Source organism: Elaeis guineensis, chromosome 12, assembly GCF_000442705.2.
Source record: "Elaeis guineensis isolate ETL-2024a chromosome 12, EG11, whole genome shotgun sequence".
NCBI classification, from domain to species: domain Eukaryota; kingdom Viridiplantae; phylum Streptophyta; class Magnoliopsida; order Arecales; family Arecaceae; genus Elaeis; species Elaeis guineensis.
Window position 1 is genome coordinate 34,132,357 of NC_026004.2, and position 12,852 is coordinate 34,145,208.

The window sequence follows — 12,852 nt, forward strand, 5'->3', positions numbered from 1 at the left end:
TCATTAGTCATATACCAGATTGACTGGACTTGAGTTCACTTGTGAATCCTGTGAATTTTTTTTTCGATATTCACACTTGCTCTGGCCAAAGTCTTTCTAAACTCAGTCTTGAAAATCGTATAGAACTTCTCCTTTTCTATCAAGATCGATAGATTTTATTTAGGTGCATCCTAATCCTAACAGCAAATCTGAACCTACTGTAGCCAACATACACTGTAAGAATTCGAATTGCTAGGGATCAAAAAAATATACAGTCAATCTCAGTAGCCTCGTTGCAAATAGTTGATGACACCGCAGGTTAAAAGATTACTCATACCACTGCAGCATTTAGACAACCACTGACAAGTGAGTAGACATCCAAGTGGTTCTTATGTTGGTCATGCTCAGTGTAAGTTATTCTCTAACAACCACCTGCACTCTCATCTTAGTGTTCTTACACTATAGATCCGAGACTCATCTGTCCAGAAGGGAGGTGATCTATGCACCGATCTTAAATGGATTGATCGCTGTCCTCCATGATGATCCTTTGATTGGGAGTATTTAGAAACTGACCACTAATAATGTATGTCTCAAATTTTCAACACCTTAAGAATATACAAAATCATCTTTGTTAATTTTTAGGATAAATTATGGACATATAAATATAATTGAAATAAAAATACCCTTTATAAATAATAAAAATATTACAAGTACAAGATTAAACGTTGAAATTATAAAATATATCAGTCAATAATTGACTTCTAGGGCAGTCATCTAACACACACATGGATCGCACAGCTGATTTCTGTGCACCGCGCGTGAGCCAAGCAAGGTTCTCTATTGTGGGTCGTGCCTTGCTTTGGGCTTTTGGGCTTGGTTGTTGCTGTTTTTTGGCCTGTGTCATGCTGAAATTTATCGATCAAGATAGGCTAATTTAGACTTCATCTTGGACTTGATGAGGGGCCAATAACATATATTTGTTAGGCACTTTGCTGGTTGATTTGTAAATAATTTCTCATGATCAACAATTCCTAAAAAGAGTATAAGAAGTATCAAATACTAAATAATAGAGATTAAATATCAATAATTTTTATACTTCTTATGGCATATTAGTGCATTGATCACCTAAGTCCATCTAGCTTTTAATTTGACGTATCAGATAACCACCTTCCTTATCCTTCCACATCAGCACTGGTGGTGAGGTCAGATCCAATTTTGATGGCCGAAAGGAGACATTGCAACAATTTGTAAAGTATAAGGTTGACAATGCTAAAATTAAATGTGCAAGGAGAATTTGCAAATCAAGATAAAATACAGGAGATTTTTTACTTTTTATCTATAGTTTAATTATTAAAATATCCAGGCCCCAAATTTAACTTCATCTCTTTTTCCAGCCCTCATCCTTATGACGGCTGTACAACCCTTGAAGGTGACACCCCGGCCATTGTCGGTGAAGAAAAAAAAAGGAGAGGGAAAATAAGATGAATAGATGAGGATGGCCCCCCATGGAGAACATGGCTAGCCTATCGTTCTTGATCTCCTTCACTTTAAGCTCCATGAATGTCTCCGGATCATCGACAAGGCCCAAGGGATCGAAGTTCCCACCTGGGTATAAAGGGTCGGTGACCTCACCAAGTAGCCTATTGGTGATGCAGTAACTCTTGATGACACCCATCAATATAACTTGGTAGGCCCAGATGACCAGCATGCTCTGAGCATGGATCAAGCTTGGGTTGCCCAGGTAGTATGGACCGCTTTCGTCGAAGATTTGAGCCAAACAACCTCATCAAATTGACATTGTTGTAGGCCAGCAGCTTTAGGAAGATGCACATGAGGGCACCGAGCATGGCCCACATGTAGTGGATGAGCTCCTGGTTCTCGGCAAAAAGGTCCTAGGGTTGGCCGAGAGGCCAACGATGTCCCACCCATAGTCGTTGGGGAATTCATTGATCAGGTAGGATGAGGGCTCGCCAGAGAAGGGGCCAAGGTACTTGATAGGGTCCGAGCCATACCACAGGCTACGAGAGGAGACATGCTTGATGACAGTCTTTTGTATGGTGACCTTACCATTCTCGAGGATGGAAGAAGCTGAGGGAGTGACCTTCACCACCTCCCCCCCTACACCATTGCCCCCATCCTCCTCTTCTCTCCTCTCTTCATCTTATTTTCCCTATCCCTCTCTTTCCTTCTTCAGTGGTGGTTAGGGGGACGCTAGTGGGGGTTGTACGGCCAATTAAGAGAGAGGATTGGAAAAAGAGATGAAGTAAAGGTCGGGACTTGGGTAGTTTAGTCATTAGATTATTTTAAGTTCATATCATATTTTATTATATTTTAAAATAATCCAACAAAGCTATATTAGCCATCTAACTCTAAATAATATACCACCTGGTATTGACGGCGAGCTTTCCCCCAAATTAGAGGGTTAGTGAGCAATATTATAATAATATACAAAGTATAAGGTTGACATTATTGAAATTGAAGATGTAGGAGATATTTACAAATCGAGATAGAATATGGAGATTTTTTTACTTTTTATCCTTAATTTATTTAGATTGTCTAATTTTTGACTACTTGATGCATAGACTACGGATCTTCAAATCATATGATTTTTTATGTGCAAATAATTTTGAGATAGTAGATCACATCCAATAGTTTGATCATCGATGTAGGACCTCCATTATAGAGTTTTGATCTGATCAGATCTGAATCCAAATCTAGTCAATCTTATTCTAGCCGAACTCTATATATATATATATGTATGTATGTATGTATGTATGTATCTATGTATGTATGTACGTATGTTACCTATGTTGTTGAGATAAAAGGAGGAATTAGGGTAAATGAAAATTCATTAAATAAACTCAGAAAGATATCTAGAGTGAAGGAGAACAAAGTTTATATTTGGGTTTAGATTAGCTAGATTGGGTTCAGATCACATTGGGTTCACTTGTTGTTGACCCAAATTAGACCTAAATTATGCATAGGCCAAGTCGACCTAAGCCAAGTTGGAACATATAAAACCTAGACCTAAATTTGGTCCAATTTTTGAACCCAGCCCACCCATAAGCCTTTAAATATTATTCAAGTCTAGTCTAATCAAGTTGGGACTAGGTCAAGTTACAGGTCTATCTGACCCATTTGCAGCTCTATAACTTTAGTGCTAAATTTGGTTCAAGTTTGAGGGTTAATATTTCTATTTATTTGAAGGGCTGTTGGATTTCTAATAGACTTGAAAAATATATCCCTCGTAATGTTGAAGGGACTGTTCATACCATATCTCAACAGTCCAATTGATAGCCAAAGCAAGCACCATGTGTCTTAAGCTTGATAGAATTGGAGCTAGTGTGAAACACGACTCTTGCTAGTACTGAGAAGAGTTCGGCTATAAAACTACACAAACAATAGGAACCCAAGCCAAATAGGTAATTCGGCTATGATATGGATAAATAGGCTAAAAGATCAAGGTTTTGGCTAGTAGAAGACTGAGATAATCATATTGATTGCAAATTCCTAAAAATAAAAGGCTATATTATAGGCTAGACAAGGATAGCCAACATAAGCTATATTAGAATGGATTAAAAGCCGATATGATATGACTATCGATTTACTAAATGTAAAATGATCTTGCTTTTGTACTTGTATGGTGGAAAGACGATTAGCAGTAATTACCAAAATCATCAAGAATGAAGATTAGATATAGGAAGCAATCATTGAAGTGGATAGCTATAGTGTTTAAGGGTAGTTATTATATATTAGTATAAATAAAAAGAACTATACTCTGGAAAGACCATTGGACAATCAATCCAATCAATTTACGTTTATCTTTATTTTTATCTTTACAGTTTATTTTAAAAGTAGGCATAACTTAGATCATCTACCATAGTCTTATGCTACACCCCTACCGTAGCCCAATGCTATGCCGTTCTATCATAGCTCAATGCTATATCCTTCTAGCATAGCCTAATGATGTACTCTTTTATCACAGCCTGACAGTATATCTGGATCTAATTCCATCTTCTGATGATGTGATGGTGGTGAAATTCTTTACATGTTAAGCATTTGGATCCATGTTAATTTCTATCGTCTATTCAGCCTACATCATTTTGGCTAGCCTAACACTAATGGTAAGCCCATGCACGCATCTAAGCCTCTCATAGGCTAGCTTGATAGTACATCCTCTATCTTGACCAATCAAGTTTTTCAAAAATTCTAGGTTTCCTTAATCGAAATTAAATGAAAATAGTGGCAATAGGCTTTTGAGCACACCCTATAAAATACTATGTAATCATCCTCATATTATGTATGGTAGGGCAATAAACTTTCGAGCATGTTTGATGGAACCCTATGTAGTCATCATCATGCCATTTCTAGTGGGACAATTGCATACATGCCATCATGCCACTATCAAGGGAAGCAAAGGAAGTAGCTATAAAGAAGATGGCCACTATACTCAAGTCACTTTTAAGGTATGTAGCATCTTTGGTTCCGATAGAGGGATAGATTGAAAGACTTGTTTCTATAATTGAAAGCCAATTTGCGAAGCCATGGTATGTTCTAGCAAGTTCTATGTTGTTGACAACCTAGTCCATCCTTGTAACAAATGAATGGATCTATCAACCAGCATATGAAAGTACTGCAATGCATAAAGTACCAAAGTTGAAGACTTTAACTCATCATAAGACTAGAGCAAAAGAGGCAGAATCTACTAACCAAGGTATTGTGCAAGTCGCACCAATGAAGTTACAATAGATCAAACAGTCAAAAGATATTTCAGCTTTATTTTGGCCAAAAATCAAGATTGTTGATCATGTTGAGACACAAAGGAATGCTGGTAAGGTCAGCAAATCCTTATTGACATTAGTTTTTTTTCATTTACACAAGAGTGAAGGCCAAAAATATAACAGCCTCACAATTCTGGTTGTAAGCATCACAATGGTCGGGGGCAACCTTATCAAAGGGAGCTTTTGGAAGTTTTCTATATGATGCATATTTCATAAGCTAACGACAACATGACTACTTAAAGGCTGATTTGGCTTGGTACCCAATATTACTGATGATCAAATAACTTCATGTGGATAACAGATAGTATGGTCTCAATGCTATGCAAAATAACTATCAAAAGATCAAAGAAGCGATGAATTCGGTTAGCAAGTGGAATATTATAATGATATCATCTTATCATCAAGAGTAAATTCTTTTAATATAAAAAGTGTGCCCTATTTTCATCTAAAATCCTATCATAACTCTTCTAAATCTTTTTCACTTGAAGAGTTTGAAACATCAGCTTGAAGGCAACTATCCTATTAAAGAGAGACAAGAGTTGAGATTTGTAGACTTCTAGCCATTTTCTAACCACATTCAACGTCGGAAATGTCTTCTTATTATTTTGCTCCTATTCTGCTTGTCCTCTTCCAAAAGTTGTATTTCTCAATGAATGTCAGTCAATTTTGCTTTAAGGGTTGCAAGACAATCTTTTTGAGTATATAATCTATCTTGAATTAACAAATATGTGTCCAAAATAGATTTAATTTCTTATTCCAAAGATGAGACCATGACCTCGAGCTTGTTAGTATGGGTGGTTACTGCATCGACTTCTTTACTTAGGGGCTAATAGATAATAAATTTAAAAAACATTGGCCAACTTGTGGTGGAAATCATCAGCTTGGTTTGTTGAAAGGTAGGTATTAAATAATTTGGCTATATTCTCTAGAGAAATCAAATTGTCAATTAGGATGGTGAGAATGAGTTGTAGCAATTTTTTAGCCATCTTCACTTCTATAGCAATGTTGGATGATAAGTAGTTGACATAAGCATCAATTGATCAAGCCAATAGCCTAATCCTTGCACTAACTAGAGACTGGAAGATGGAAGGACCATTGAGGTCTTGTAAAATTAGATAAGTAAAGAATAGAGTGATTGCTATAAAAGCAAACAAGCGGTACCTCATGATTGATAGTTCAAGAGATGAAATGTGGGGTCTTGGGAGATGCAGATGGAGTTAGAGTGGGCAATGCCCTATAATTATCAAACTGATAAGTGCTAGCTGTATTGTTCAGGTAGATCGAAGGCCATAGTGGCTCTTAGGGGGCAATCAGAAAGTGGAGATCAAGAGAAAGGAGTAAACTTAGCTAATGAGGCTAAGTCTTCTGAAAGTTTGGCCTATGGTACACCTACCATATTAGTAAAAACGTCCAATGGCTCCTCTTAGAAGTTTGGTAATATCCAATAATATGATAGGCTTTGAAGACATCTGTCCACCTATAGTTACAATGCATCTTACCCTACTACTTTGTTAAAGAGGAGAGGGCATAGGCTTGTGAACTATCATCTTTATTTTTTTTGATGCAGGGGTTTTAGTCTTCAACACTAGCTAAATAGGTGGAGCAAAAGCTATGGATGCCAAGATTGATTAGGGATGGTTATACAGAAATAGATTTACTTAGTTTGGTCAAAAAAATATAACTTTGCCTTTGATCATAGTTGGAGATTCATTAATAGTCAGGAGCAAACCAGAGGGCATAAAAGATGCTGAAGAGGAGTGCCGATGTCGATACAACCTAAGATGGTGGATACATTGTCTGACTGAATATTGATGGTATGAGCTTTCCACCAAGTTAGAAATTCTCCAATCATGCTAGGCCAAAGGTCAAAACGGATAAAGTGGTAAACCAAACATAACTACTAGAAGAAATCCACCAAAGTAATCTAATGCAGCTTAAAAATAAGGAGCCGATCCACAAGTTGCATATCTAAGGAATATAATGGTAGACAAGGTATGTCATGGATCTGACCCAACTAATATGTGAAGAAGTTAGGGGATTAACATTCAATTAGGGGTGAAAGTAATATGGATATTATCCATCCAGATCTATTTTTGTATCCGAATCAATCTGAATATGGATAAAAATTTGAAGATTCGACTAATATCCATATCTGTATCCATATCCATGAAAGAAAAATAGATATGAATATGGATAGATAATTATCTGATTTGTATCCGAATATCTGAATCTATATATAATTTTTATATAGTACTTATTAATTTTTTTAAAAAATATACAATCATATAAATATGTTATTAACTTGATTTATTATTTATTTAGTAATATTTTTGATTTTATAGTCATAAAATTTAATTATCTAAGTAATATTCATAATTATATCTATACTTCTAGTGTTTGAATTATATCTATATCCATTTAAAATAAATATGGATATGAATTTTTGCATTTGAATAATATCTGTATCCATATTTGTAATCATCAGATAAAATAAATATGGATATGGATATGTTGGTATCCGATCCATATTTGATCTAATTTCAACCCTATATTCAATGAAGCACTAGTTATACATTGATTGATCTATATATTACTAAGCTGATATGGAGATCCTTTGGTCTCTCTGTAAAGTCCCACAGCTTCGATCTCAACTAAGAACATGTCAATCTTGAGAAATATCAACCAGATGAGCTTCGAAGAGTGAAAGAAAGGAAACATGATGTTTACACCTCTACAAGAGAGGCCTTTGTAAAAGGAATGGTAGTATTCTGAAAAGAAAAGGAGTGAGCCCTATAATTGGATGTATCGATGATCGAAAAGAATGGTGTTAATCACCTTAGGTGTGGTAGGTAGATTTTCAAGAAGTATGCATACAATCAAATCTAGAGTACCAATAGAGGAGCTCCACATCCCCAACATCCAAAATTGATTTCGCTAAGATGCTAGCAAAGATAGGCTAAAATAAGAGGAGCCATAGCTATGGGATAGTCCTCAGTAAGGATTGTCTGAAGAAAAAATTTGTCCGATCTCATCAAATGCTAGAAAGGAAGAATAGATTACTAATTAAAATTCTTCATAATATTTATGAATTCTCACCTTGATTTGTAGTGAAAAAAGATCAAGGTTAAAGAAGCTTCTCAATCAATATGCTTCGCGAGATCTGGATGTATGGATCTTCTACTTCGCGTGCACGCCAAACTCTATAGAAGAGAGGGATGAACATTTTCTTTGGAGAGGAAGGAGAAGAACTCTTGAGATCTGATCTCAAAGCCTTAGAACAGCCCACATACTGCCACAAAGGGAGGGAGAATGTCAAGAGGAGAGAGAAGCCTAGGGAGAGATGACGTGCAAGAGAGAGGGGACGCCCACACCAAAGATAATCTCTATGCCTAGGCTGGTTGATTGATTGATTGTTTCTATTCTTCACACCCCTCCTTATATAGTCAAGAGGCCTTAGATCAAATCAAACTCCTTTAGGTGCTAGAAAAAGAACTCTCCATATTTGAATCAAATCCAAAATTTCTAAAGCACAAGGAATCCCAATCCAAGTAGGAGAGGTGCCAATTTGTACCTCTCTTCATAATGCCGCATGCCCAAGGAGAGGGGGCTATTTTCAGCCCCTTCCCAATTACCTTGGTCAGCTTACATGGTGAGAGAATGGCTGAAAAAAATGGTTAAGTACACTAAATCAAATTTGGATTCAATTCGAATCTAATTCAAATTCAATTCGAACCAATTTCAAAAAGACTGCTGATCCTAATCCAATTAGGATTCTTGTCCAAGTCCCACTTGATAAATTAACCCAATCAGGCCCTAAAATTAAGTTCAATTAAATTATATCTGATCTAAAATAATTAAGACTCAAATTGAATCTCTCATAATTATTCAGATTATTGATTTGATTCAGTTCATCCTCAGAATCAAACTCGCACCTCATGCACAGTACTAGCTGAACATAGTCAGTGTTTAATTTCGTATAACCTACAACTTAATTCTTAATTAAGTTAATCTATATATTCAATCAAGTCTCATCCTTCCAAATTGAACATATAAATATTTGGTCAATTCTTTTCTATATTGTTTGATTTTTGTGTGTGACTCCATAGGTTCGAACACTAGGCCGATGGCATAGGAACTCCTTTCTATACTAATCGAAGTGATCATCTAGTAATGATATCTGATATCCAGTTAGGTTGAATAATTGTGAAGCAATATTCAAGAATATTAACATATAGTTAACACATAATTTATCCCTTTGACCCTAATGCTCGAGGTGACTTAGGGTTTAACTGTCAACTCTGAAACAGTCATCCACATCGTATTTCAACCTTCCAAATCTATCACATGGATTATCCTGATCAAGATTTTATTAAATTAAAATATAGTAATGTATTAACTCTTATAATTCAGAGGATCAATCTTATCTTGATCCACACACAGACTTCGTAAGTACTTGACTGTACCCAGTAGTCTTCCGTCACTGTATTAGAAATATAGGTAGTTCGATACCTAAGCACAGTGAGTTGCTAGCAAATCACTATGGTGATCTCAGGTCTGAGAGACACTTATATATTTGCAAGCTGCTTTTGACAGTAGAGTGCTCAGCAGGTGAGTCACATGTTCAGTGATGATGTACTTTTATATCTCATCTGTATGCCATATCAGTATCTCTACACTCTTTGATTATGAGGATAACCAACTTATATGACACACAATGACCTATACTCAATAAACATCATCGTCCTATTAATGACATATCATTTGATCATGAACATGTTTAAGAACTATTCGATATATCCTCTTTTATCAATCACAATATAGTTCTAAAGACTTCATCACAACACAAGAGTTCTAATAATGAAGATGCATACCTTGTGATAAAAATATCAAAATAATTCTATTTATTGATCAATAATTCATATATAAAATTTAATTATTTATAATTAACCAATTGGCTTTAGGACATAATTTCTAACAACTTCTACTTAGACTAAAGCTAATCAAGATAGAATCTTATATCCATCTTTCACTTATGATCATCAAACTCTTTGATCTTAAGAGCTTTAGTGCAGGGATCGGTTAGTTTTTTTTCGTCAATCTTTTTCAGCTCGACGTCATCTCGATCTATGATTTCATGGACAAGATGATAGCATCGTAGCATGTGTTTGATTATGTTGTGGAACTTGGGCTCCTTTGCTTGTGCTATGGCTCCAGTACTATCACAATATAGTAAAACTGGACCATCAATAGAGGAAACCACTCCAAGTTCAGTGATAAACTTTTTTAACCAAATAGCCTCCTTTAAAGCATCAGATGCCGCAATATATTTCGCTTCATATACTGAGTCAGCCACTGTATGTTGCTTGAAACTCTTCCAGCAAATTACTCTTTTGTTTATGGTGAACACATAGCTCGATATGCTTTTACTGTTATCGTGATTTGACTGAAAACTGAAATTAGTATATCTAAAAAGTTTCAAATCAGTATCTCCATAGATAAGCCATTGGTCCTTAGTATTTCTTAAATACTTAAGGACTGTCTTCCTAACCTTTCAATAGTTCTCTTTCGGATTAGACTGGTACCTACTCACTACTCCTAGTGAATAGACCACATCCGATCTCATACACGTCATGATGTACATGATAGATCCCACTATCGAAGTATATGAGATTCTACTCATATACTTTCTCTTAAGGAATTATCGCACAATCCTTCTTGGAGAGAGAAATTTTTTGGCCTATCAATAGATAGTCCATTTTGAAATTCTTTATGCTGAACCGTTTCAGTATGGTATCGATGTACATGGATTAAAAAATTCAAACAAGATCTATCTCTATAAATCTTCATCCTTAGGATGTAGGATGCTTCTCCCAAATCACATGGAGAACTACGATGATAGCTACAGCTATACACTTTGCAAAGCTGGAATGTCATTTTCTATTAACAGTATGTCATCTATATACAGTGCAAGAAAGATGACTACAGAAATATTAGCCCACTTATAGATGCAAGATTTTTCTCTATTCCTAATGAAGCCATATATTTTGATAGTCAAAACGTATATTCCAACTCCTAGATGCTTACTTTAGTCCATAGATGAACCTATTTAGCTTACATCTTTAGATTCATCTGAGGATATGAACCTTTCAGGTTGTATCATATACACCTCTTCATTTAGCTCCTCATTAAAGAAGTCGATTTTGACATCCATTTGTCAAATCTCAAAATCTAAGTGTGCTGCTATCATAAGCATAATCCAGATGGACTTGAGCATTGCAGGAGATAATGTTTCGTCATAGTCAATACCATAATACTGACAGTATCCTTTGACAACTAAATGGATTTTATAGGTCTCCACCTTTCCATTAGCTCCTCTTTTTCTCTTGAAAATCTATTTACACCCTATGGGTTTAATCCCTTTAGGTGGATCGATGAGTGTCTACACACCATTGATCTTCATGGACTCCATCTCAGATTTTATGGCATCAAGCCATTTTTAGGAGTCGGATCTTTACATGGCATCCATATAGGTGATCAAATCCTCATCGTTCTTATCTAGTGCGACAGGATTACCATCTCAGATGAAGAAATCATAGTATCTATCCGATTGATGTGGTACTCTATCAGACTTCCTTAATGGTGCCTCTATAGGCTCTGAATTTGATTCTTCAATCAAATCTGATTCTGTATGTGCCAGTATTTCTACCTCATAAATTTTACTATGTTCGATTTTGGTGGTATTAGTTTCTTTCTCAAGAAGCTCTTTTTCTAAAAAGACTATCTTGTTGCTGACGAACACCTTTTGTTCTTTAGTAAGGTAGAAGTAGTACCCTTTAGTTTTCTTTGGGTACCCTACGAACAAGCATTTATCAGACCTAGATCCAAGCTTGTCTGTCTTTAAATGCTTTACATAAATCCGACATCTCCAAACACTAAGGTGTGTGAGCATTGCCTTATGTCCTGACCATATCTCAATGATATTTTATTTATAGACTTGCTTGGAACCTTATTAAGTATGTAGCAAGCAGTTTTAAGAGTATATCTCCAAAAAGAGATTGGCAGAGTCACAAAGCCCATCATGGATCGAACCATATCTAATAGTGTTCAATTCTTCTTTTCTGACACCCCATTATATTGTGGTATTTCAGGAGGAGTCCACTGTGAGAGAATCCCATTCACTTTTAGATATATCAAAAAATTACTAGTGAGGTATTCACCTTCTCGATCTGATCGAAGAATTTTAATACTCTTTTTAGTCTATTTTTTTACTTCACTGTAGAATCATTTAAATACTTCAAATGATTTGGATTTCTACTTTATAAGGTAGACGTACCCATACCTTGATAGGTCGTTAGTAAATATAATGAAGTAATAATATCTTCCTCTGGTACCTATATTCATAGGACCACATACATTGCTATGCACTAGGCCTAGAACATCACTGACTCACTCACTTTTTTCTTTAAAAGGTGATTTGGTCATCTTACCAAGAAGACAGGATTCACAGATCGATAATAATTTATAATCATTAATTTCAAGGATACCCTCCTTGATTAATCTGTCTATCATGTTCTTATTTACATGACCCAACCTACAATGTCAAAGATAGGAATCATCAATATTATCTATCCTAGAGAGTTTGTTTGATGTGTACATTATATCAACAGGCTGTGATAGTAAGCATATGCCATGTTTCAATTATCCTCGCATGATTTTAGTATCATTCATAATAATATCATAAAAATCATCCTTTATTAAAAATTTAAAATCAAGTTTGGTCAAAAGGCCTATAGAGATGACATTCATCATAAAAAAAATATAATAATGACACTCATCTAACATGATACTACTAGACTCGAAAAAAAGCTGCATAGTTCCTAAGGCTAGAACTGGAACAAGGCTTCCATATCCAACATTCAAGAATCGCTCATCTTCTCTAAACTTTCTACTGATCTGTAGTCCTTACAATGAATTGCAAATATTAATTAGATTTCTAGTATCCAATATGTAGGTAGTAGTATCATAGACAGAAAAATTACAAGGAGTTGTCATATAAGTACCTTATAAAGTAATAGATTGCTTGCTTCTCTTG

At 35.4% G+C, this 12,852-nt stretch overlaps 1 pseudogene; it reads right to left on the reverse strand.

Moving 5' to 3' along the window:
• Positions 1 to 1,357: 1,357 nt before the first annotated feature.
• The window catches only part of LOC105032872 (chlorophyll a-b binding protein of LHCII type I, chloroplastic-like), a 29,706-nt pseudogene continuing 18,211 nt past the window's right edge, over positions 1,358 to 12,852 (reverse strand).